Source organism: Lynx rufus, unplaced genomic scaffold, assembly GCF_022079265.1.
Source record: "Lynx rufus isolate CCGP_SWC_20201006 ecotype Redwood Valley unplaced genomic scaffold, mLynRuf1.p SCAF_17, whole genome shotgun sequence".
NCBI classification, from domain to species: domain Eukaryota; kingdom Metazoa; phylum Chordata; class Mammalia; order Carnivora; family Felidae; genus Lynx; species Lynx rufus.
In genome coordinates, this window is record NW_025814831.1 from 40201585 (window position 1) to 40229547 (window position 27963).

Consider the following 27963-nt stretch of genomic DNA (forward strand, 5'->3'; position numbering starts at 1 on the left):
AAGGTCCCTGATTCACAAAAGGTTAATCAGCACCAACCAGGATCATTTCCTAGCCCCTCCCAGAGTGGATATTTAGAGTGCTAGGCTTCAAGAAATGGCAGACATCAAGCTCAGGTCGTGGGATTCGGAGGGCCAAGACAGCCACTTAGAATCATTTTCTAGCAGAGGCGAAAGGGGCTCAGCTGTCGGCAACCCCATTTTACAGAGGGAAAGCTGAGGTACAGTCAACTCAAGTGACTCTCCTAAACCACGGGGTCAGAAGATAAGTCTGGCTTAGAATCCAGGCCTGGCACAGGGAACACTGGTCTGCACTGGCCGAAAAGCCCCTTCAATCAGGCCGTCGCCTGGGAAGGGCAAGACATTTGTGGCCACAGCGCCAGGAGCCCCGCTCGTTATTTCTAGCTTGCTGAATGTCAAAAATCCAGGCCGCTTCTCACAGCAGCCTCCACTTGTCAGACCAAATCAAGGCATCCACGCGTCAAGCAGGCGAATCAGCTGCCTCCAGCACTGGCCTCGCTGCGCCCGCCCAGCGCGGTGCACCTGACCTTGTCCGGATGCAGCCGGCCAGCGAGTCCCGCCCCCGCGCCCAGGGCGACTGCTCCAACCTGCAGCCCCCGCGGTTTCTCCGTGTGGAGCCCGCTTGGCAGCCTGCCTTGGCCGACTGTGACCACAACAGACAGCCTCCCACGGCCTTTGACCCTAGAGAGGGATTGGGTAGAACCCTCTGCCTGCTCTCTGTTCCGGTTTGGAATTTCCCACCTTCACTTGCTTTTCTTCTCAACACACTTCTCACCCTGCAGCCCAGTTCCTTTTTAGGTCCAAATCAGCAAGCTTGTTTGTGTCTGCAGAATCCTGTTTCACAGCAATTGCAAGGCAACACTAGTCCTGAGTGTCTGCTGTTAGTTTCTTGTCCCAACTTCTCTTCATTGAATATTGGAGCAACTGCTGGCTAGGCTTTGGATACAGCAGACTGACCTTGACCCTCAGGGAGCCCACAATCTTCTGGGGGAAGAGAAGGTGATGTTTTAAGCTGTGATTTGATGGTTGCTATGGAGTTTGCTAGAGGAAATGGGGGTTGGGGGCAAGGATCATTGCAGGCAGAGAGAACACCGCAAGGTGTAAGGCCTGAAAGAAGGCAGAGGGGCCACCCAGGTAAAGAGATGGGAGCAATTAGCATGTGATGAGTTGGGAAAAAGCCAGAAAGGGACTTGTGAGCCAGAGAAAGGAATGTAGACTTTATCCTGACAATACAGGGCTTTGGAGGGGGTTTTACCATTTGGTTTGGTTTTGTTTTTTTGTTTGTATGGTTTGCCTTGGAGGGTTTTTAACAAAGAAGTGACCAATCAGATTTGATTTATAGGTGGGAATGGGTAAGTCCCAATACAGGGTCAGTAGCAGCATTTTCAAGGGGAGGGGCTATGTTCTCCCACTTGGGGCTCAAATTGGGGCTCCTACTTGGGGTGATTTCTTTACCCCTTACCTGATGCTTTTTTCCTACACCCACCCCCACTGTGACTGGTTTGTTCTTTGGCGTCCTACTGGCCCTTCCTAAACTTTAGTCAAGATACTAGGTTGACAGTATTCCCAATCTACCACCCTGTTTTCAATCATTTATTTACTCATCTCACTTATAAGAAGTTGCTATACGCCAGGTGTTGTGCCAATCACTGGGGGGTGCGGAAGGGAAGACTCACATGTTTCCTGATCTCAGAGAGCTCAGAATTTGTCCAGTAGTTCCTCCACTTACCCATGCACCAGAAACCTCTGTAAAGTTCTGAAAAATACAGCTGATTGAATTCACTGGACTGACTAAATTGGAATCTTTGGAGGTAGGTTCCATGGAGCCATATTATTAAAACTCCCCTCCAGGTAATTCTGCTGAGCAGTTAGAACTACTGATCTTGGGAGGGATTTCTCTGATGGCTGTTTGCCTACATGGTCGATGGGGAGAACAAACCCAGAGTCTGGCTCCTAGTCATAAGACAGTCAGAAATCACTAGAAAGGAAGACAGGGGCAAGCTCAGTCCACTGACCTGTAAGCCTGGGACCTGCTGACATGCCTGCAGAGAAGCAGGAGGGGTAGCGGTGGTGGGTAAATGGAAGGGCGGGGTAGAATGTATTTGGATGGTAGGGTGGCTGTGCCTGCCTAGAGTGGACAGCGCCTCTTCCTCAACCTAAATTGTATAAATTGTCCAGTTAGAAAGCAGGAGACCAGCTTTCTGGCTTGTTGACACAAAGACTCCTTTTCAGCACCACCTTGATTGTCATGGTCAAGACCTAGGGATGTTCACACTGGCCAGTTTCAAATGGTGACTGTGATGAGTAACTAGCAAATCAGCAAGCATGTTATACACGACCCACAAATCTCTACCAGTTATGTCTGAGTACTGGGGCAAACTAAAGCAAAGGGAGTCTGTTAGCTCACTGTTCCCAGAAGTAGACCCCATAAGTATAATCGTCCTCTGGGGGATTCCAGGAAGGTGCTATCCTGTCCAATCATGTCTGGAATCTCACATCCCCAAGGATGGGTCTTCAAGGGGTTTGAAGGATTGGATTTCCAGTTCCACTTTCTGTCTCTTGGCAAAGACTGTTCTGAGAAATCTATCTGTTAAGTATTTATCTGTTGAAAGCTTACTGTTGGCCAGGTACTGTGAAGCCTCAGTGAATATATGTACAAGCCACTTGGGAAGATAAGACACAGTTTTGTGTAAAAGTAAATAAATACAGGACTTAGATATTTCCAGACCAACCTAGAAGAACTGGCTTGTGGTTGACTGGGGTTTTGTATCCTGACCACTTACTTGCCCAACATGTATTTGAGTGCACTATATTCCGGGTCATTTGCAGACATGTAAGGCATAGTCTTTGCCCTCAAGAAGCTCGCATTCCAATAGGGAACCCAGAATGTATCAGTATGGATATATAGCAAATAGTGTAGGCTGGGACGAGAGAGTGATTCAGTATCTGCTTTAGCATCAATAGGGCTTGTCCTGAAATATCCAACTTTTATTTTCCATACCCTAGATGTCTTTTGGGAAGACAGCTCTGATCATTTTGGGATTCACCTTATTGGAATTAGTGGTCAGGACATTACAGCCTCTTCTTTCACCATTATCAAACTTTGTGGTCTAGCCCCCTTGCTGGATTTCACTTCTCTCTCCATTCCTGTACATCACCTCCATTTCAGGTATATACCCATCTCTTCTACCAGGAACTGAGTCACTTTGGGTGGGAAGGTGATACAAAGAGAGAGAAGAAAAATGAATGAGTACCTGATCATCTCCAGAAAAGGGGTAAGGTGAGTGCCACTTAACAGTAGAGTCTCCTATATGCCAATTGTGCAAACTGTTCATGGGCGTTTGCTCTTCTTTTAGTCACTTCCCGGAAATACTGGTGATTTAAAATGACAGAAATCAGGACCATCAAGCCTAGAGAAGTGGGTGAAAAGTGATTTCCACCTGGACAAAGTCACTGCGTCCCTGTGCAGAGGCAGGCGCCCTGACCCCAGCCTGAAAGCTGAAGTTGGCTCAAAGGAGGCAGGTAAGAGGAGGTCACTTCGTGTCTCACTGAGAGGAGGCAAGCTGTCTGGCTCCTGCTTAAAAACCTATGTGCGATTTTGTGATTTTTTAGTCCCGACCACAGGTAATTACAGAGGCTTTGCCGGGGGGGGGGGGGGGGGGGGGTTGCGGAGAAACTGCCCTCGCCACAGCAACCTTGGTGCACGGCCTCTATCGCATCTGGAGGGAGGTGCAGTCAAGCACTCAGGCCCCCCTCGCTGGTCACGCTCTTGGCTTCTTTGCATTCCTAGCTGGGAGACACCTTTGTTCCTGTCTCCCTATCTGAGGCTTGAGCAGCGGTCCTCTTCAGGTGCCCATCTCTGCTGAATCCTCCTTAGTGGAGGGAGGGATGGACGTGGGGGAGGAAACCCTGAAGACACTCTCTTCACTGTCTCAGTACCCAGTACTTTTCCACTCGGAGCCCTTCCCCCAGCCTTCTCCTCCAACCTCAGGGTCCATAAAGCTGCCTTTTCCTCAGGGGCTTCCTCATGAGCGAGACAAGCCTCACATCTACACTGATGCAGCTGCCCCGACTGGTATGCAGTTCCATGGCAGAAAATGGAACAGGGGATGGGCACCTTCTCTGATTTTAGACTCTTGCTTGTACTGTCACAGTGAGTGATTAAAGGCTTGTTGCTTTAATTGGCTACTCTGGCTCCTGACAGCAAAGCCCTGTCTCCCTCTCTCTGAGCTGAGCTCCTGACAGGAGGGACTCCTCAAGCCCCCTACCCAGTGGGGAGCACACGCTTCAAGCATGGCCCCGTTTCTGGTGGAGGCTACGTTCCTATTTCAGTTCTCCACTCCGTTTCTCTGTCTCACTCATACACAACAGTACCTGAGGGCAAAAAGAAACCCAGAGTTGCCACGGGGGGCTGGAAGGGAATCAGTAGGAAAGAGAGGAATAATGAAGCAGGCCCTGGCCAGATCCAGACTCAGAGACCAATTTCTTTCCATCTATGCTGCAGAGGAGGAATCAGAGTTGGCAAGGTGAGTGACTTCGCTCTGGCCACCCAACTAAAGCCCAGGTCCTGATGATTTCCAGGCTGCCTCCTTGATCTTGCAACCTCCTGCTACAGGTTCCGGGCAGGGCTGCGTCTCTGGGTGCCCAGGACTGTGCCTTGCCCTCTGTTGTCTGTCCTCTGAGGAGCCTCAGCCTCACTGGGGAAAAGGAGACTAGAGCAGGGCTCTAAACTTTGAGCAAACTCACCATCAGTCACCTGGAGGGCTGGGTAAAACACAGACTGCCAGCCCCACTCCCCGAGCGTCTGATTCAGTAGGTGTGGGGTAGGGTCTAAAATTTGCGTTTCTAACAAATGTCCAGGTGTGGCTGATGAGAACCGCTGGGCTAGACTATGAACAGCCAAAAAGCAACAGAGAAAGAAAGAATGGAAACTAAGCAAAGGAAGGAAGAAGGGAAGGGGTAGGGGTGACATCGTATCAGGGCAAGAAATCAACCTGAAGGGCTGGGCCCTGGGAGGTTTTCCTCTTCCTCAACCACCCTGATCTCAGGCTTACCCAGAAGTTTTCAGTTTCCTTTAAACCCCTCCCCCACCCTCTGTGCTCTGGCCCACAGGTGAGGGCAAAAGCCCCACTTAAATGAGAAGCCTTAGAGCCTGCGCTTAAAAAGCCCTGCGGTGGCTTCTCTTCCAACACCGTTCATCCTCGCTTCCTTGTTGCGATGCTGCAGGCTGCTCAACTGCCAGCTACCCACGAGCCTCAGGTCCTGAGGATAGAGTCCTGGAGGGTGGTTGTAGCTAACTTCCCCATCTTTCTCTGGCTGCCCCCGTGCACTCACAGGAGCCCTGGAAAGCCCAGAGAAAGGTAAAGCGGTGGGGGGGGGGGGCGCACATTACGATAGGATGGGTGGAGGAATTAAAAACCACAGCTCACGTTGACTCAGCTCATGTTTCAAGTTCTCCTGAATCATCAGTGAACGCGGACTTCAGGTCTGAATGTGGGTCATAAATGTGTTTGAATGTAACAGGATAGAGTGAGCCAGATACACAGGAGAAAAAAACCAAAACTTTCAAGTGGGTGTGAAAAAAACGACCCACCTCTCCAAATCTGTTAGCTGTTTGATTAGCTCCCGTTGGCTGTGGGAAAACCAAGGCACAAATGTTATGTCCAGGGGCCTAAAGCTGTTCCAGCGACAGCAGGAGGAGGGCTAGAGAGTAGTCGACGCAAAGGCAGAGAGCAGGAACCCTCCGCCCAGAGAAGAGGCACTGGGGGACCCTGGACGGGGTGAGGCCAGCTGGAGGCCCCCCTCTGGCTGTCTAGTGACCCACAGAGCACCAACTGACAAGCAGCTGCTGTGAGCTTCTCCGCCCCAGGCTGGCTCTGCAGGTAAGAGGCTGTTCTCATGTTGAGGAAAATACAAGCCTTGCCACTCACAACGTAGAGACTTCTGCCCACTTTCATTGTTGCTATGAACTCCAGAAAAAAAAAAAAAATCTAAACAGTGAACAGATCTTCTCTATTTCCAAAAGACCTGGGGCTCTGAGGTCTCTCCTCTGCCTGTTTCTCCAGCCATAGGGGTGGGGAGCTACCATGCAGCACCCTCCCCCCCCCCCTTAGTCCCTTCAGAAAAGCCTGTGTGTGGCTAGGGGGTGTTTCTTCCCACTGGAGAGGAGGCGGGTGATGCCTTGGATGTGCTTCCTTAAAGCCACAGGGAAAGAGTTTTCTGATTCACCACCAGCTGCTTCCTGGAATTGCAGCGCAGGGCTGGCGAATGAATGGTGTTTTTCCAAGGTGATCCAGAGCTGTTACAACATTCCTGTTCAATACCCATCAGACCTTCCTGTAAGTCAAACCAGAAAGTTACCCAAACCATGCATTCCTGAGCAGTCAAGCACACGAGATTCCAGACACACTGTTTCCAACATGCCTCCATATCCCTCTAGAGACTTGAGGTCCAGTCACCCCCACGACCTCTGGACTTCCCTAGTGGGGCCATGCATTTGTTTGGCTGACATTGGAGTCATGTGGAAGCCTATGTACGGCTCCCAGTCATCCGGGAAGTGCAGGACTGTCCTGATTCCCCTAATAGGACTGTCAGCTGAGAAAGGAGTGGAGCCTTGAGCTTGCTTTGTTCTGCATTTCACAAAGACCCTTTCTCTTGACCTGCCCAGCTCTCCAGCTGGTCTGAATAGAAAGCTATCTGGTCCCACACTGAATCGGTATTGGCTTTTTGTCAGAAATAAGGCACTGGTTTGGGAGTGCCCCTGATTGACCCTTGGTCTGCGCGCGCTTGCTCTCTCTCTGTCTCTGTCTGTCTGTCTGTCTCTCTCTCACATAAAGGAGGCATGAAGGAGAATCCAAGTCTCTCTGCTGCTTTTGAGTGTAGAGGCTTTCACTTGGGATGTACAGAGAGGGGAGAGGAGAAATTCTGGACTTGTTCTGCCTCTGAGACAACACTGCAGTGGGAAACCTGAAAAAATAAACCTACTTGGTTCTACTTTCCTTATCCCTTCCCCGGTAAATGGAAAGCTACTCAGAGTGGATGTGTCTGGGGAATAAAACAGATGGAGCTGAGGACTGGGGCCTGCTCTTAACAGTGACTGAACTCCAAGCCTCCTCTAGGATGAACTGGAATAAGACCTCCCCCTCCTTCCCCCTCCCCCTTGACTGATGGCTTATGGAACCTTTAGTTGGGAAATGCTGACCAAGCTGAAGGCCCCTGCTTTTAAACCCAATTCCTCAGTTATGGCAACTATAACTATAATTTGCACGGAGAGTTAAGAGTTTACAAGGTATCCTATTTTTATCCTCCTCACAGTCTTCTGAAGTAGGTATTATTATTGCTGTTGAATCAGTAAAGACAGCCAGGTTTGGGAGGGTTGGCCCAGGGTGAATGCGGAGTCAAGTTTTACATCCATGTCTCCTGACTCAAAGTCCATATTCTTCAGAAGCAAGGCATGATTGGCTGGGAAATTGTATTTTCTAGGGTAAGGTGAGCCAGCTAAAGCAGAGTTGGAGGATTGTGATTGGTGTTTGGCTTCTTTGACAGGTGTTGCCTGTTGAGTGCAGGCTGACTTCGATCTGTGACATGGGCCGGACCGCTGGGGCAGCATCTGTTCTGTGGGTCCCGGTATACGAATTAGCTTTCTCAAGGCACTAACATTCTGAGAAGACACAGATTAAATGGAGAAGTCTGCTGAGCCTGTGGCTTTGTGGCAGTGTTGGTCTGCAATAGGCACATGTGATATTGTGATTTACAATATATATTTGGTTTGTGATCCATTCCTGGCACAGAGCTCCTAAAACACTTGGAATTTCCTGTGATAGCAATGAAGGTGTCTTTTGTGACGTTAATGGGGTGATTTTTCATTTATTTATTTTTTTTGAAGACCTCTAAGGACAGGACTGCTTGCCTGTGGAACCAACTACCTAACTAGAGAGTTGGAATGTCCAGTCTCACTCCTCCCCCATCCCTCCTATCCTCCCTCCAGTGAGAGGAGAGGGGCTGGAGATTGAGTTCAGTCATCAATGACCAACGATGTAATCAATCATGCCTACTTACTAAGGCCTCCATTACAAACCCAATGAGCTTCTGAGTTGGTGAATACTTGGAGATCTGGTGAAAGTAATGCACTCTGAGACACACGGAAGCTCTATACCTTTCCCAACACCTTGCCCTATGTATATGTCTCTTCTATCTGGCTGTTCTTGAATTAGATCTTTTTATTTTTTATTTTTTGAGAGAGAGCATGCACGCATGCATGGGAAGGGGAGGAGCAGAAGGAGAGACAGAAAATCTGTCCCCTCGCTCAGTGGGGAGCCAGCATGGGGCTCTATCCCGTGATCATGAGGTCACGACCCAAGCTAAAATCAAGAGCCTGATGCTTAACCAACTGAGCCACCCAAGCACCACATATCCTTTTATAATACACCAATAATCTAGTAAGTAAAAGCTTCTCTGAGTTGTGTGAGCTGTTTTAGCAAATCAATTAAAACCAAGGAGCAGGTAGTAGGGATTTCCACCCTATAGCTTATTGGTCAGAAGCACAGGTGATAATCTGGACTTGCAAGTGGCATGGGTGGGGCAGTCTTGGCCTTAACCTGTGGGAGCTGACTTTACCTCCACATAGATAGTGGCATAATTGACTTGCTTTGTAAGACCCTCGGCTGGACTTGCTGGGAATTACCCCCCTCATCCAAATTCCTGACCAGAATCTTAGTGGTTCTTACAGGGCTCATGCCAGTGCAGTAGCTCAGGAAGAGCACAACAAACAGGGAAGCATGTCCTATGTTCTCTGTGTATCTGTATAAGTTGCAAAAGCTTTTTATTTCCCCTAAGGAATATTTCTTTTTGAGGAGTGTTAATTCAAAATGTTATTGTCTATTAATAATTTTACTATTTTTTTGAGGTACGCTTGACATGACCTCTATTGGTTTCAGGTACACAAAATGATTTGGTGTAGTGTATATTGTGAGATGATTAGCACAATTCGTTAATATCCATCACATAGCCTCAACTTTTGTTTTTTTCCTGTGATAAGAAATTGTAAGATTTATGCTCTTGGCAACTTTCAAATGTACAATACAGAATGGTTAACTATAGTCACATGCTGTACATTACATCCCCAGGACCTGTTTATCTGATCACTGGAAGTTTCACCCATTTCACCATACTGCCTGCCTCTGGCAACCACTAACCTGCTCTCTGTATCTTTGAGTTTGGCTTTTGTTGTTGTTTTAGATTCCACGTATAAGTGAGATCATACGGTGTCTTTCTCTTTCTGACTTATTCCACTTAATACCCTAAGGTACATCTATGTTGCTGCAAATGGCAAAATTTTACTACTTTTTTATGGCTGAATGATACTCTATTTTGTGTGTGTGTTTGCCTATCTTATCCATCCACCAATGTTGATGGACATTTTGGTTGTTTCATGTCTTGACTGTTGGGAATAATGCCATAGTGAATTAACATGGGGTATGTATCTCTTCAAAATAGTAACTTTGTTTCCTTCACAAAAATGCCCAAAAGTAGAACTGTTGGATCATATGGTAGTACTATTTTTAATATGAGGAACCTCTATATATTTTTTTTTCATAGTGGCTACATCAGTTCACATTCTCGCCAACAGGGCACAGGGTTTCCTTTTCTCTACATCCTTGCCAACACTTGTTTCTTGTCTTTTTTTTTTTAATGTTTATTTATTTTTGAGAGAGAGAGAAAGGGAAACACAGAATCCAAAACAGGCTCCAGGCTCTGAGCTGTCAGCACAGAGCCTCACACAGGGCTTGAACCCATGAACCACGAGATCAGGACCCAAGCCAAACTGGGACACTTAACTGACTTAGCCACCCCGGTGCCACTTGTCATTTTGATAATAGTCATACTAGCAGGTGTGATGTGATCTGTGGCTTTGATTTGCACTTCCCTGAAATTTGTGATACTGAGCACCTCTTTATGGATCTGCTGGCCATTTTGTATATTTTCTTTGGAAAAATGTGTATTCAGATCCTCCGCCCACTGAAAAAAAATCAGGTTGTGGAGTGCCTGGGTGGCTCAGTCAGACTCCGGCTCAGGTCATGATTTCACAGTTAGTGAGTTCAAGTCCATATGCGGCTCATGCGGATGGAGCCTGCTTCGGATCCTCTGTTTCCCCCTCTCTCTTTCTCTGCCCCTCCCCTGCTTGCGCTATCAAAAATAAAATAAAACATTTTTTAAAAAATCAAGTTTTTTTTTTGTTTTTGTTTTTTGCTATCAAGTTGTATGAGTTCTTTATGTATTTTGGATATTACCCCCTCATCAGATGACATGCAAATATTTTCTTCTGTTTTGTAGGTTGCCTTTTCATTTTGTTAATGGTTTCTTTTTAGTATAGAGAACCTTTCAGTCTGATGGAGTCCCACTTGTTTATTTTCACATTTGTTTCCTTTGCTTTGGGGGGTCAAATCCAAAACAATCATTGCAAATACTGATGGCAATGACCTTACCCCTGCCTCCCCCCCCCACCTTTTTTAAGGAGTTTTAAGGTTTTTAGGTATTACATTCTGTTTTTAACCCATTTTGAGTTGGTGTGTGTATGAATGTGTAGTATAAGACAGTGACCCAATTTCATTCTTTTGCTGTGGCTGTCCAATTTTCCTAACCCCATTTAGTAAAGCGATTATCCTTTCCCTACTGTATTTGCTTGGCTCCTTTGTCATAAGTTGAACATATATGGTGATTCCCATTTATAGGCTCTCCATTTTACTCCATTGATCTATCTTTTTATGCTACTACTTTACTATTTTGATTAGTATAGCTTTTTCTTTTTTTCTTTTAATGTGAAAGTTATTGTCAAATTGGTTTCCATACAACACCTAGGGCTCATCCCACCAGGTGCCCTCCTCAATGCCCATCACCCACTTTCCCTTCCCTCCCACCCCCAATAACCCTCAGTTTATTCTCAGTCTTTACGAGTCTCTTACGGTTTGCCTCCCTCCCTTACTTTTTTTTTCCTTCCCCTCCCCCATGGTCTTCTGTCAAGTTTCTCAGGATCCACATAAGAGTGAAAACATATGGTATCTGTCTTTCTCTGTATTACTTATTTCACTTAGCATAACACTCTCCAGTTCTACCCATGTTGCTACAAAAGACCATATTTCATTCTTATTGCCAAGTAGTATTCCATTGTGTATATAAACCACAACTTCTTTATCCATTCATCAGTTGATGGACATTTAGGGTTTTTCCATAATTTGGCCATTGTTGAAAGTGTTGCTATAAACATTGGGGTTCAAGTGCCCCTGTGCATCAGCACTCCTGTATCCCTTGGGTAAATTCCTAGCAGTGCTATTGCTGGGTCATAGGGTAGATCTATTTTTAATTTTTTGAGGAACCTCCACACTGTTTTCCAGAGTGGCTGTGCCAGTTTGCATTCCCACCAACAGTGCAAGAGGGTTCCCGTTTCTCCACATCCTTGCCAGCATCTATAGTCTCCTGATTTGTTCATTTTAGCCACTCTGAGTGGCGTGAGGTGATATCTGAGTGTGGTTTTGATTTGTATTTCCCTGATGAGGAGTGATGTTGAGCATCTTTTCATGTGCCTATTGGCCATCTGGATGTCTTCTTTAGAGAAGTGTTTATTGGTGTCTTCTGCCCATTTCTTCACTGGATTATTTATTTTTCATGTGTTGAGTTTGGTGAGCTCTTTATAGATTTTGGATACTAGCCCTTTGTCTGATAGGTCATTTGCAAATATATTTTCCCATTCCATCGGTTGCCTTTTAGTTTTGTTGATTGTTTCCTTTGCTGTGCAGAAGATTTTTATCTTCGTTAGGTCCCAATAGTTCATTTTTGTTTTTAATTTCCTTGCCTTTGGAGATGCATTGAGTAAGAAATTGCTGCGGTTGAGGTCAGAGTTTTCTCCTGCTTTCTCCTCTAGGGTTTTGATGGTTTCCTGTCTCACATTCAGGTCATTTATCCATTTTGAGTTTATTTTTGTGAATGGTGTAAGAAAGTGTTCTAGTTTCATTCTTTTGCATGTTGCTGTCCAGTTATCCCAGCACCATTTGTTAAAGAAACTGTCTTTTTTCCACTGGATATTCTTTCCTGCTTTGTTAAAGATTAATTCACCATACTTTTGTGAGTCCAATTCTGGAGTCTATTCTATTCCATTGGTCTATGTGTCTGTTTGTGTGCCAATACCATGCTGTCTCGATGATTACAGCTTTGTAGTAGAAGCTAAAGTCTGGGATTGTGATGCCTCCCGCTTGGGTCTTCTTCAAAATTACTTTGGCTACTCGGGGTCTTTTGTGGTTCCATACAAATTTTAGGATTGCTTGTTCTAGTTTGAGAAGAATGCTGGCGCAATTTTGATTGGGATTGCATTGAATATGTAGATTGCTTTGGGTAGTATTGACATTTTAACAATATTTATTCTTCCAATCCATGAGCACGGAATGTTTTTCCATTTCTTTGTATCTTCTTCAGTTTCCTTCATAAGCTTTCTATAGTTTTCAGCATACAGATCTTTTACATCTTTGGTTAGGTTTATTCCTAGCTATTTTATGATTCTTGGTGCAGCTGTGAATGGGATCAGTTTGTCTTTCTGTTGCTTCATTATTAGTGTATAAGAATGCAACTGATTTCTGTACATTGATTTTGTATCCTGCGACTTTGAATTCATGTATCAGTTCTAGCAGACTTTTGGTGGAGTCTGTCGGGTTTTCCACATATAATGTCATCTGCAAAAAGTGAAAGCTTGACTTCATCTTTGCCAATTTTGATGCCTTTGATTTCCTTTTGTTGTCTGATTGCTGATGCTAGAACTTCCAACACTATGTTAAACAACAGAGGTAAGAGTGGACATCCCTGTCATGTTCCTGATCTCGGGGGAAAGCTCTCAGTTTTTCTCCATTGAGGATGATATTAGCTGTGGGCTTTTCATAAATGGCTTTTATGATGTTTAAGTATGTTCCTTCTATCCCGACTTTCTCAAGGGTTTTTATTAAGAAAGGATGCAGAATTTTGTCAAATGCTTTTTCTGCATCAATTGACAGGACCATATGGTTCTTATCTTTTCTTTTATTAATGTGATGTATCACACTGATTGATTTGCCAATATGGAATCAGCCCTGCAGCCCAGGAATGAATCCCACTTGATCATCTATTTGCCGTCTACAAGAGACTCCTTTTAGACCTGAGGACACCTTCAGATTGAAAGTGAGGGGATGGAGAGCTATCTATCATGCTACTGGAAGTCAAAAGAAAGCTGGAGTAACCATACTTATATTAGACAAACTAGACTTTAAAGGCTGTAACAAGAGATGAAGAAGGGCATTATATAATTATAGGGTCTATCCATCAGGAAGACCTAACAATTATAAATGTCTATGTGCTGAATATGGGAGCCCCCAAATATATAAAACAATTAATCACAAACATAAGCAACCTTATTGATAAGAATGTGGTAATTGCAGGGGACTTTAATACCCCACTTACAACAATGGATAGATCATCTAGACACAGAATAAATAAACAAGGGCCCTGAATGATACATTGGATCAGATGGACTTGACAGATATATTTAGAACTCTGCATCCCAAAGCAACAGAATATACTTTCTTCTCAAGTGCGCATGGAACATTCTCCAAGATAGATCACATGCTGGGTCACAAAACAGCCCTTCATAAGTATAAAAGAATTGAGATCATACCATGTACACTTTCAGATCACAATGCTATGAAACTTGAAATCAACCACAGGAAAAAGTCTGGAAAACCTCCAAAAGCATGGAGGTTACAGAACACCTTACTAAAGAATGAATGGGTCAACTAGGCAATTAGAGAAGAAATTAAAAAATATATGGAAACAAATGAAAATGAAAATACAACAATCCAAATGCTTTGGGATGCAGCAAACCCTTTGGGATGTCCTAAGAGGAAAATACATTGCAATCCAGGCCTATCTCAAGAAACAAGGAAAATCCCAAATACAAATCTAACAGCACACCTAAAGGAAATAGAAGCAGAATAGCAAAGACACTCCAAACCCAGCAGAAGAGAAATACTAAAGATCAGAGCAGAAATAATATTGAATCTAAAAAACTGTAGAGCAGATCAATGAAACAAAGAGTTGGTTTTTTGAAAAAATAAACAAAATTGAGAAACCTCTAGCCAGGCTTCTCAAAAAGAAAAGGGAAATGACCCAAATAGATCATGAATTAGAATGGAATTATTACAACCAGTCCCTCAGAAATACAAGCAATTATCAGGGAATGCTATGAAAAATTTTATGTCAACAAACTGGACAACCTGGAAGAAATGGACAAATGCCTAAACTCCCAGACACTTCAAAACTCAAACAGGAAGAAATAGAAAATTTGAACAGACCCATAACCAGTGAAGAAATTGAATCAGTTATCAAAAATTTCCCAACAAATATGAGTCCAGGACCAGATGACTTCTCTGGGGAATTCTACCAGACGTTTAAAGCAGAGATAATACCTATCCTTCTCAAGCTGTTCCAAAAAGTAGAAAGGGAAGGAAAACTTGCAGACTGATTCTATGAAGCCAGCATTACTTTAATTCCCAAACCAGACAGAGACCAAGCAAAAAATAAGAGAACTATAAGCCAATATCCCTGATGAATATGGATGCAAAAATTCTCAAGATACTAGCAAATTGAATGCAACAACATATAATATATCTTTTTAATATAGTTTAAAATCAGCGACCATGATGCCTCCAGCTTTGTTGTTCTTTATTGAGATTGGTTTGGCTATTTGAGGTCTTGTGTGGTTCCATACAAATTTTAGGATTATTCTATATCTGTGAAAAATGTCATTGGAAGTTTGACAGGGACTGCGTTCAATCTGTAGATTGTTTTGGGTAGTGTGGACATTTTAACAGTACTCTTCAAATCCATGAACGTGGAATATCTTTCCATTTATTCTTCTTCATTTTCTTTCATCAATGTCCATAGCTTTCAATGCATGGGTCTTTGATCTTCATGGTTAAGTTTATTCCTAGGTACTTTTTTTTTTGTTTTTGATGCATTTGATGGCGGGGGGTGGGGGAAGTTTTCTTTTTCAGATACCTTATTGTTAGTGTACAGAAACACAACTAATCTTTGTTGATTTTTGTATCCTACATCTTCACTGAACCTGATTATTCTAACAGTTTTTTGGTGGAGTGTTTAGGGTTTTTCTATATATAATATGTCATCTGTAATAGAAATAATAATTTTACTTTTTCCTTTCTGATTTGTATGTTTTTTATTTCTTTGTCTTGCCTAATTGCTATAATTAAGACAACCAGTGCTGTGTTGGATAGGAATGGCAAGAGTAGGTATTGTTTTGTTCCTGATATTAAGAGGAAAAGCTTTCAGTTTTTCGCTTTTTAGTATGCAGTTAGCTGTGGAATTGTCATATATGTGGTCTTTATTATGTTGAGGTACATTCTCTCTATACCCAATTTGTTGAAGGTTTTTATAATGAAAGGAGGATGAAATTTGTCAAATGCTTTTTCTGCATCTATTCAGATGATCATATATGATTTATATTCATTTTTAATGAGGTGTATCAAATTGATGTTGTAGATGTTGAACCATTTTTGCATTCCTGGAATAAATCACACTTGATCATGGTGTATGATCCTTTTAATGTATTGTTGACTTCAGTTTGCTTGTATTTTGTTGGAGACTTTTGCACCTGTGTTCATCAGGGATATTGGCCTGCAATTTTCTTTTCTTACAATGACCTTCTCTGGTTTTGGTATCAGGGTAATGCTGGACTCATAAAATGAAATTGGAAGTGGTTTTTTCCTATTCTAGTTTTGGAAGAGTTTGAGAAAGATTGGTACTAATTCTTTAAATGTTTGATAGAATTCACCAGTGAAGCCATCTACCCTTACACTATTGTTTGAGAACTCTTAAATTCTTGGTTTGGGGTGCCTGGGTGGCTCGATCAGTTGAGCGTCCGCCTTTGGGTCAGGTCATGATCTCACAGTTCATGAGTTCGAGCCCCGCATCAGGCTCTGTTGACAGCTCAGAGCCTGGAGCTGGCTTTGGATTCTGTGTCTCCCTCTCTCTCTGCCCTCTCCCCACTCACACTCTGTCTATCTCTCAAAATAAATATTAAATTTATTGATTCACCCCCTTACTAGTAATCTCTTGGTTTAAGATTTTCTGTTTCTTCATGATTCAGTCTTGGTAGGTTGTATCTTCCTAGGTATTTATCTATTCTAGGTTGTCCAATATATTGGTGTATACAGGCATACTTCAGAGATCTTGTGGTCCAGACCACTGCAATAAAGAGAGTATTGCAATAGAGTCAAATGAATTTTTTTGTTTCTCAATGCACATAAAAGTTTACACTACACTATAGCCTATTAAGTGAGCAATAATATGTCTAGAAATGCATATACTTTAAAATATTGCTTAAAAAATGCTAACCATTATCTGAGCTTTCCACAAATTGTAATCTTTTTGCTGGTGGAAGTTCTTGCTTTGATGTTAGCGGTTCCTGACTGATAGTGTGGTGATTCCTGAAAGATGGGATGGCTGTGGGAATATCTTAAAATAAGTCAACAATGAAGTTTGCTGCACTCACTCTCTGCCTTTCACAAATGATTGCTCTGTAGCATGTAATGCTGATTGAAAGCATTTTATCCACAGTAGAACTTCTTTCAAAAATGGAGTCAATCCTTTCAAACCCCACCAATGCTTTATCAACAAAATCTACGCAATATTCTAAATCCTTTGTTGTTGTTTCAACAGACTTCACAACATCTTCACTGGGAGTAGATTCCACCTCAAGAAACTACTATCTTTGTTTATCTATAAGAAGCAATTCCTTGTCCTTTCAAGTTTGATTTTGTAGAAATTCAGGCTCTACTTTAGGCTCTACTTCTAATTCCAGATCTCTTGCTATTTCCCTCACATCTGCAGTTACTGCCTCCACTGAAGTCTTGAACCCCTCAAAGTCCTTCCTGAGACTTGGAGTCAGCATCGTCCAAACTCCTGTTAATGTTGATATTTTTTGACCCCTTCCCATGAATCACAAATGTTCTTCATGGTATCTAGAATGGTGAATTCTTTCCAAAAGGCTTCCAAGTTACTTTGCCCAGATCTATTATAGGAATCCCTACCTATGGTACCTATGAAATACATTTCTTAAACAATAGTTCAATTTCAAAATTACTTCTTGATCCATGAGTTGCAGGATGGATTTTGTGTTAGCAGATATGAACAATAACCTTAATTGCACTACTCTTGGGTGAGTAGTCAGTAAATGGTAATATTTTGAAAGGAATCTTAACAGCAGGTCTCAAAGTGGGTTCAAAATGTTCAGTAAACCACGTTGTAAACAGATGTTTGTAATATAGACTTAGCTCTTCTATTTATAGAGTACAGGCACAGTAGATTTAACATAATTCTTAAGAGTCTCTAAGATTTTCAGAAGAGTCAATGAGCATTGGTTCAACTTAGTTACCAGATATATTGGCTCCTAACAAAAGAGCCAGCCTGTCCTTTTGAAGCTTTGAAGTCAGGCATTTTGCTTCTCCTTAATTTTATTTATTGAAGTATACTTGACACACAATGTTACATTAATTTCAGGTGTAAACATAGTGATTTGTGTAGCTACTATCTGTCACCATACTGCCCTATTACAATACCATTGACTATATTCTCTATGCTGTACCTTTTATCCCCATGTCTGGAACGAGTTTCTTTGTATTTCAGGTGCCCTTTTATTTTTTTAATTTAAATATTTTTTATTTGAGTATTTGAGTAAAGTTGATACGATGTTACATTATTTTCAGATGTGCAACATAATGATTTGACAAGTTTATACATTATGCTATGCTTACCACAAGTGTAGCTATCATCTCTTACCATATAACACTATTACAGTATCATCGATTATATTCCCTGTGCTGTGCTTTTTATCTCCATGACCTTCATTCCATAACTAGAAGTCTATCTCCTACTTCCCTTCACCAATTTTGCCCATCTGAACACCCCCTTCTGCTCTGGCAAGCATCAGTTTGTTCTCCATATTGTAGGTCTGATTCTGTTTTGTTTTTTCATTTTTGTTTTTGTTTTGTTTTAGATTCCACATATAAGTGAAAGAATATGGTATTTGTGTTTCTCAGTCTATTTTATTTAGAATAATACCCTCTAGGTCTCCAGTTGTCTCAAATGGCAAGATCTCTTTTTTATGGCCAATGTTCCATTGTGTGGAATCTATCAATGGACATTTAGGTTGCTTTCATATCTTGGCTATTGTAAATAATGCTACTATAAACATATAGGTGCATATATCTTTTCAAATTAGTGCTTTTGTTTTCTTTGGGTAAAAATCTAGTGTACCACCATTACCATTACTGGATCATAGGGTTAATTCTATTTTTAACTTTTTGAGGAACTTCCATACTGGTTTCCACAGTGGCTGCACCAGCTTGCATTCCCACCAACAGTGCAAGAGGGTTCCCTTTTCTCCACTTCCTCACCAACACCTGTTGTTTCATCTCTTGATTTTAGCCATCTGACAGGTATGAGGTGATATTGTGGTTTTGACCTGCATTTCCCTGATGATGAATGATGTTGAGCAGATGTCTTTTCATGTGTCTTTTGACCATCTTATGTCTGTTTGAGCAAAATGTCTCTTCAGTTCCTCTGCCCATTTTTTTTCACGTTTATTTATTTGAAAGAGAGGGAGAGCAAGGGCATGGGTGGGGGAGAGGCAGAGAGAGAGAGAAAGAGAGACAGAGAGAGAGAGAGAGAGGAGAGAAAGAATCCCAAGCAGGCTCTGCACTGTCAGCACAGAGCCCCACACTGGGGCTCAGTCTCACAATAGTGAGATCATGACCTCAGCTGATATCAAGAGTCCTACTTAACCGCTTGAACTGCTTAACTGGATTGAGCCACCTAGGCACCCTGTCCTCTGCCCATTTTTAAATCAGATTGTTTGTTTTTTTGGTATTGAGTTGTAGAAGTTCTTTATATACTTTAGATTTTAATCCCTTTTTGGAGAAATCATTTGTAAATATCTTCTCCAATTCAGTAGGTTGCCTTTTTGTTTTGTTGATTCTAGTTGCCCTTTTAAACCAAAGCTTTTTCCTGTGCCCCAGGGCAGATGAATCTGCTCTTGGTCCTCAGTATTCTCCCTTCCCACTACAGTTCACAGCATCCAGGGTGGGGATTCACTTTGCTAATGTGTCTCTGTCTCATCATTCTCTATGTGGTCTTTCTATCTTTCCTTGTTCAGAAGCCGTTCAGTCTGCCCTCAATTTTCTGTCAGGAGGAACTGCTCTCAATAGGTGTTTATTTGGTGTGTTTATGGAGGAGGCGAGTTCAGGGTCTTCCTGTGTCACTGTTTTGGACCAGAAGTCTCCTGACTTCTCCTCTTCAACTATAAGAGTTCTACATCATGCCTTCTTCCAAAAGAAGGCTGTTTCATCTACATTCAAAATCTGTTGAATGTAGCCACCTTCATTATCTGAGTTAGGTCATCTTGGCAATTTGCTACAGCTTTTACATCAGCACTTGCTTCTTCATTTTGTGCTTTGATATTATGGAGCCATCTTCCTAAACTTCATAAAGCTCTTCTAGCTTCAAACTTCTCTTCTGCAGCTTCCTTATCTCTCTCCGCCTTCTCAGAACTCAAGAGAGTAATAGGCCTTGCTCTGGATTAGGCTTTAACTTAAGGGAATGTTGTGGCTGGTTTGATCCTCTACCCAGACCACTAAAATTTTCTTCCTATCAGCAATAAGACTGTTTTGTTTTCTTATCATTCATGTGTTCACTGAACTAACACTTGTCATTTCCTTCAAGAATTTACCTTTGCATTCACGGCTTGGCTGTTAGGCTGAAAGCTAGGCCTTTTATACCAGTCTTGGCTTTCCATATGCCTTCTTCACTAAGCTTAATAATTTCCAGCTTTTGATTTAAAATGAGGGATGTGTGGCACTTTCTTTGACTTGAACACTTGGAGGACGCTGTAGGGCTCTTAATTGGCCTGGTTTCAATATTGCTGTGTCTCAGGGAATAGGGAGGTGGGAGAAGAGGGACTGAGTTGGGGAAACTGCTGGTTGGTGGAGCAGTGAGAACACATACATTGTTTGCCATCTTACATGGACATGGTTTGTGGGGCCCCAAAACCATTAGTAACATCAAAGATCACAGATCACCATAACAAATGAAATATTTCAAACTTCTTCACTCATGTTACAAGAATTACCAAAATGTGACACAGAGACCTAAAGTGAGCTAATGTTAGGAAAAATGGTGCCAATGGACTGGCTCAATGAAGGGTTGCCATAAACCTTCAATTTGTAAGAATAGAACATCTGTGAATCTCAAAGTGAAGTGCAACAAAATGAGCTATGCCTGTAATTGTTCATAATAGTCCCTTAGGATCTTTTGTATTTCTTTGGTATTGATTATAATGTCTCCTCTTATTTTATTTGAACCCCCCCCCCTTTTTTTTTTGAGTCTAAAGTTTTGTCCATTTTTTCTCTCTCTCTCTCTCTCAAAAAAAAAAAACAAAAACCTCTTAGTTTCCTTAGTATTTCCTGTTGTCTTTTTAGTCTCTATTCATTTATTTCCAGCCTCCTCTTTATTTCCTTTCTTTCTAACTTTGGGCTTCATTTGTTCTTGTCCTAGTTCCTTCAGGTATAAATTAAGGTTGTAGCAGCTCTTTTTTGTTTCTTAATGTAGGGGTTTAGGACTTAGAAATTCCCTCTTAGAGGCATGCCTGGGTGGCTCAGTTGGTTAAGTGTCCGACTCTTGATATTGGCTCCTGTCATGGTCCCAGGGTCCTGGGATCAAGCTCCACATCAAGCTCTGCACTGACAACATGGAGACTGCTTGGGGTTATCTCTTTTCCTTGTGCTCTGCTCCTCCCCCTTTCACTCTCACTTGCTCTCTCAAAATAAATGAACTTAAAAAAAATATACATAAAAAAAATTTCCTCTTAGAACTGCTTTTGTTACATCACATAAGTTTTGGTATGTTGTATTTCCGTTAATCATTTGTGTCAAGGTATTATTTAATTTATCTTTTGATTTCTTTGACCCATTGGTGGTCCAGAAGCATGCTTAATTTCCATATATTTGCAAATTTTCCAGTTTTTTTCTTAGGGCTGATTTCTAGTTTCATGGCATTGTGGTCAGAAAAAAAGTGCTTGATACTTACTAAGATCTGTTTTGTGGCCTAACATATGCTCTATTCTGGAGAATGTTCCATGAAAGAGTGTGTATTCTCTTGCCTTTGGGTGGAATGTTCTGTATATGTCTGTTAAGTCCATTTCATCTAATGTGTCATTTAAGGCTAATGTTTCCTTATTGGCTATTTTTTTTTTGGGGGGGGTCTGGATCACCTATCTATTGATATAAATGGGATATAGAAGGCCCCTAAAGTTGTATTGCTATATTTTTCCCCCTTTAGATTAACATTTGCTTTATATATTTAGGTGCTTCTATGCTACGTGCATAAATATTTATAAATGTTATATCCTCTAGCTGGATTGACCTTTTATTTTGTTCTATGATGATTGTCTTTGCCTCTTATTACAGATTGTGTCTTTAAAGTCTAATTTATCTGTAGAAGTGCAACCACCCCTGCTTCCTTTTCATTTCCTTTTGCATGAAATATCTTTTTCCATCCCTTCACTTTCAGTCTGTGTGGGTCCTTAAAGCTCAGATGAGTCCTGTAGGCAGCATATAGTTGGGTCTTGTTTTTTTCTAATCTCTTCATCCCCTTTATGTCTTTTGAATGGAGAATTTAGTCCATTAACATTTAACGTAATTGATCAGTATGGACTTGGCATTTTGTTAATTGTTTTCTGATTCACTTGTTCCTTTTCTTGCTCTCTTCATTTGTGATTTGATGATTTTCTGTAGTGGTATTCTTTGATAACTTTTTCTTTTATGTATCATAGACTTCTGCTTGTGATTAACAAGAGGCTTACATGAAACATATTTATAACAGTCAATTTTAAATTCGTAACAAAGTTTGAACACATTCTAAACCTTTACACTTTTACTGCCTCACGTCATGTTTTTGATATCCTAATTCACATCTTATTTTATGTATTCATTAACAAGTTATTGTAGTTAGCTATTTTTACTACTTTTGTCTTTTAAATTTCACACTAGTTTTATAAGTAATTAGCCTACTACCACTACAACAGATTATTCTGAATATATATATTTGACCAGTAATATTTATATTTCATATGTTTTCCTATTGCAAATTAGTTCCCTTTTCTTGCAGCTTAGCTGCAAGTGTCTTTAACATTTTTTGTAAGACAGGTCTGGTGGTGATGAAATCCTTTAGCTTTTCCTTACCTGGAAAACTTTGTCTCCAATTTTTAAGGACAACTTTGTTGGGTATTCTTGGTTGGCGGTTTTTTTCTTTCAACACTTTGAATGTATTATGCCACTCCCTTCTTGCCTACAAAGTAGTTTTTTTCTGCTGGAAAAAAAATTGCTAATAGTCTTACTGAGGTTTCCTTGTATATAATAGGTTTTTGGTTTTTTGTTTTTTTTTTCCTCTTGCTGCTTTTAAGGTTCTTTCCTTTTCTTTAGCTTTTTGTTGTTGTTATTTATTTATGTCCAAATTAGTTAGCATATAGTGCAACAATGATTTCAGGAGTAGATTCCTTAATGCCTCTTATCTATTTAGTCCATCCGCCCCCCCCGCCGCCCGCCACAACCCCTCTAGTAACCCTCTGTTTGTTCTCCATATTTAAGAGTCTCTTACGTTTTGTCCCCGTCCCTGTTTTTATATTATTTTTGCTTCCCTTCCCTTGTGTTCATCTGTTCTGTGTCTTAAAGTCCTCCTATGAGTGAAGTCATATGATATTTGTCTTTCTCTCACTAATTTCACTTAGCATAATACCCTCTAGTTCCATCCACATAGTTGCAAATGGCAAGATATCATTCTTTTTGATTGCTGAGTAATACTCCCTTGTATACATATACCGCATCTTTATCCATTCATTCATCGATGGACATTGGGCTCTTTGCATACTTTGGCTATTGTCGATAGTGCTGCTATAAACATTGGAGTACATGTGCCCCTTCAAAACAGCATACCTGTATTCCTTGGATAAACACCTAGTAGTGCAATTGCTGGGTCGTAGGGTAATTCTATTTTTAATTTTTTGAGGAATCTTCACACTGTTTTCCAGAGTGGCTGCACCAGTTTGCATTCCCACCAGCAGTGCAAAAGAGATCCTCTTTCTCCACATCCTCACCAGCATCTGTTGTTGCCTGAGTTGTTAATGTTAACCATTCTGACAGGTGTGAGATGGCATTTCATTGTGATGATGAGTGATGTTGGGCATTTTTTTGGTGTCATTTGGCCATCTGGATGTCTTCTTTGGAGAAGTGTCTATTCATGTCTTTTGCCCATTTCTTCACTGGATTGTTTTTTTGGGGTGTTGAGTTTGATAAGTTCTTTATAGACTTTGGATACTAACCCTTTACCTGATATGTCGTTTGCAAATATCTTCTCCCATTCTGTTGGTTGCCTTTTAGTTTTGCTGATTGTTTCCTTTGCTGTGCAGAAGCTTTTTATTTTGATGAGGTCCCAATAGTTCATTTTTGCTTTTGTTTCCCTTGCCTCTGGAGACGTGTTGAGTAAGAAGTTGCTGCAGCCAAGGTCAAAGATGTTTTTGCCTGCTTTCTCCTCAAGGATTCTGATGGCTTCCCATCTTATATTTAGGTCTTTCACCCATTTTGAGTTTACTTTTGTGTATGGTGTAAGAAAGTGGTCCGGGTTCATTTTTCTGCATGTTGGTGTCTAGTTTTCCCAGCACCACTTGCTAAAGAGGCTGTCTTCATTCCACTGGATATTCTTTCCTGCTTTGTCAAAGATTAGTTGGCCATACGTTGGTGGGTCCATTCCTGGGTTCTCTATTCTGTTCCATTGATCTGAGTGTCTGCTTTTGTGCCAGTACCATGCTGTCTTGATGATTACAGCTTTGTAATACAGCTTGATGTCTGGGATTGTGATGCCTCCTGCTTTGGTTTTCTTTTTCAAGATTGCTTTGGCTATTCAGGTTCTTTTCTGGTTCCATACAAATTTTAGGATTGTTTGTTCTAGCTCTGTGAAAAATGCTGGTGTTATTTTGATAGAGATTGCTCTCCTTGTCTTTAACTTTTGACAACTTAATATGTCTTTGTGTGGGTGTCTTTGGATTCATCTTATTTGGAACCCTGACCTTCCTGCATATAGATGTCTATTTCCTTCCCCAGGTTAGGAAACTTTTTAGCCATTATTTCCTTAAATAAGCTTTCTGACCCTTTCTATTTTCCTTTTGGGATATCTATAATGTAAATATTGGCCTGCTTGATGTTGTCACATAAATTCCTTAAAAGTTAACATCACTCATTTTTCGTTTTGTTCCTCTCACTGGGTGAATTGTTCCGTACTGTCTTTGAATTTATTGATCTTTTTTTACTTCATGTAGTGTGCTGTTGAACCCTTTTATTGAATTTTCTAGCTCAGTTATTGTATTCCTCAACTCTGATTTGTTGAGTCCTTTCTTAGATTTTCTTTGTTGAAATTCTCCCTTTGTTTATGCATTATTCTCCTGACCTTGGTAACTACCTTTGACTGTTAGTCTTGATGGAGTGGCCTCATGTAGGAGGTTGAACCTTGCTATTTAATCCTGCCCTAGACCTGTGTTGTCTCTCTCACCTTTGTGATTATCCAAGCAGCCATCTTTGTTCTTAGTGGCTCCTGGTAGTGGAGGGTGAGCCAAGACTTGGCAGTGAATCTCTGTCAACACCTAAATGTAGGCTGATTGGAAGCTGGACCCTCAGAAACTTTCAAAATAGGCCAATATGCTGGGGTGCCTGGGTGGCTTAATTGGTTGCGCATTCAGCTCAGGTCATGATCATACATTTCATGAGTTCGAGCCCTGCATCAGGCTCCCTGCTGTCAGCACAGAGTCTGCTCTAGATCCTCTGTCCCTCACTCTCTCTGCCCCTCCCCCACTTGTGCTCCCTCTCAAAAACAAACATTAAAAAATATATATGCCAATATATCTCTTTCAGGAGAAGCCTGGAGATTAGTGTTTGTTCTCTCTACACTGAGCCCTGGAGGCATAGTCAGTTAAGAACCATTTGTTTCCTACTGTCCCATTGAACCTGTGAATATAAGCCCTTAGCTACCAGACTCTCAGGGGTGTATTCTTTGAGCAGGAGCTACAAAAAGTGGGGTACCAGATGTATACAGAAGCTCCTTATTTAGAGCTATCCTTGGGGAGGAGCAGAGGTACAGTGTAAAGATGGTACCCCCTGGCCTCCCTGGCCTCTGGAGAAGATTGTAGTCAGCTTCTAGATATATATTAAATTAGAAGGTTGGCCCTCAAGTGTTAGCTTTTAATATGTGTAGATAGGCCTCCCTTATGGAAGGACTGGACATCTAATTCTACTGTCTGTCTCTGTACCATGCCTTGGGATGGTTAAGAACTGTGTTTATTACAGTCCTGTGAAACCCACAAATGTAAGTTGTGCTGGCCACCAAAGTCAGGCAGCCTAATGGTGCCTCTCCTGAGTGACCGCTATAATACCTGGGGTGCCAAATGTGGCACAAGCTCCTTTCTGGGAGATAATAGTGACCTGGAGTGAGGCAGAGGGCAAAGATGGCACCTGCTGGCTTTCCCAGTCTCTGGAGAGTATCCCAGTTAGCTCCTGGATAGTGTTACATTGGAAGCCTGTGCCTCAGGCCATAGGTCTTAAGATAAGCAAATAGGCCTCTTAAGGAAGAACTGGGGACTTTAATTCTGCTTTTCTGTGCTGGCCCTGGGGGTAGAGGGATAGTCATGGTGAGTCCATGTTGTCGAAAACTGTTTCTTAGCTTTCTATAGCCTTGTGGATCTCATAGACACAACCTCCACTGGCTTTCAGTACCAGATGTTTTGAAGGCTCATATTTCAGGTGGAAATCTTAAAAGCTGGGGCACCAGATAAGAGGTCTAAACCCTTTACTTCTCAGGGAAGAGCTTGGAGTTGTGAATTCCTTCCCAGTTGTGTGACTCAGCACTGGGGGTAAGGTTTATGACAAGACTGTGTCTCCACCTCTCCTACCAATTTTGATGTGTTTTTTTTTTTTTATTCACCCATGTGTAAGAGTCACTCAACTAGTTTCTATATTTCTTTCAAAGGAAACTGTTCTGTATGTAGCTATAGATTTGGTATGTCTGCAGGAAGAGAGGAGTTTAGGAGTCCTGTGTGTCACCATCTTGAACCAGGACTGTAAAAGCTTAACCTTTTCCCTCCTACCCCTTATTTTCTCAAATCTTAATCCAAGACCATTTGTTTTCAGTTGATTTATCTTCCCTCTAAGAACAACCTTTTTTTTTCTTTTTTTTTTTAAAACACAGGCATGTATATCTCTTATTGAATTAGTGTTCTTGTATTCTTTTTTTTTTATGTTCATTTATTTTTGAGAGACAGAACATGATTGGGAGAGGGGCAGAGAGAGAGGGAGACACAGAATCTGAATCAGGCTCCAGGCTCTGAGCTGTCAGCACAGAGCCTGACATGGGGCTTGAACCCACAAACCGTGAGATCATGACCCGAGCCAAAGTTGGACACTTAACCGACTAACCCACCCAGGTGCCCCAAGAGCAACCATTTCTCAATGTGTCTGCTGAGCTCTTTGCCCCCAAAAGGTCTGTTAGCTGGGAATGGAGACTGGGGCCAACACTGTTGGTTACCTGATAAAACCACTCTTCTTCTCTTATCCTTCCCATACTCTAAAATCCTGATTTGGTTTTCCATTATTATCCTTCAGAGGAGAATGAATCCCTCTCTAGCCCTATTTGGCCAAGTCATAATTTGTCTAAGACTTAGACTCTAAGCCATTGGTTCTGTATTCTAACTGTGTATTGAAACCATCTGGGAAGTTTTAAAAATGCCACCAAAATCCCACCTGGGGCTCTCAGGCACCCTCAGGAACAGTGGCTTGGCTGTTCGTTCCCTTGGCAAGTGATTGGCTTTAGGTATGGTCATGTGATGTTAAACTGGTCAATGGAATCTGGGATGGTTCCCTACGTTAAACCCAGAAGTTATGACTTGGGGGTGTTCTTTTTCAGTCTCTGGAGGTGATTGTCTGCATGTGCCCCAAGGTGAAAGAGCTTTGTTTAATTTAGCAAGTGACCTGTGGATATGATCTCATTTGACCCTCACACTGTCCTCTGAGGTAATTAGTAGCCCAATGTTGATGATTCTTCTCATTTTACGGTCAGGGAAACTAAGGTTCACAGAAACTTGAGTACTTTCTCCCCAATGACAATAGCTAGTAGCAGCAAAGCCAGAATAAACCCAGCTCAGCCTAGTCTCAGAGACCATGATTTTCAGCCTATTACCTGGGGTGTGCTGATAAGCTATCAAATCCAAAACAAACACCTAAAACATTTTGATTAGTAAATGCTTAAAAACGTTCAATATATATTCTCACTATGCCCAATTTTAGGGTATATCATGAATACCGAATACTAATTTTGGAAGCGTTTTGCACAATTGATTCTTGTGAGCCTGTACGAGCCAGCTCCAGCAAGCCACTAGAAAATGGGGCAAGTGCTTAAACCCGGTCTTTGGTGCTAAGAACCACATTTCTCACCAACTTCCTAAATAGAGCTTTCTCTTAACACATGTCTCCCTAGAGCAGATCTTTATGCTAGGGTTCTGCCTTGTTAGGAAGGATGCTTAGCTCTTGTTCCTAGAAGGCAGATAAGCACTATGAGGGACCAACCAATAAGTGTGAACTTCAGAGGTTTTCTAATGTCTCCAAGATGCCAATGATGCAGACAGGAGTCCCAAAGGGCTACTTACCATTCTTTGTTTTAATGAGCCAGAGAGCCTCTCCCATCGCCTCATCTCTTTGCCAGCTGAGCTGCTGTGCATGTTGTGCACACTTGCTGAGTGCCACCCCACCCCCCACCAGTGCT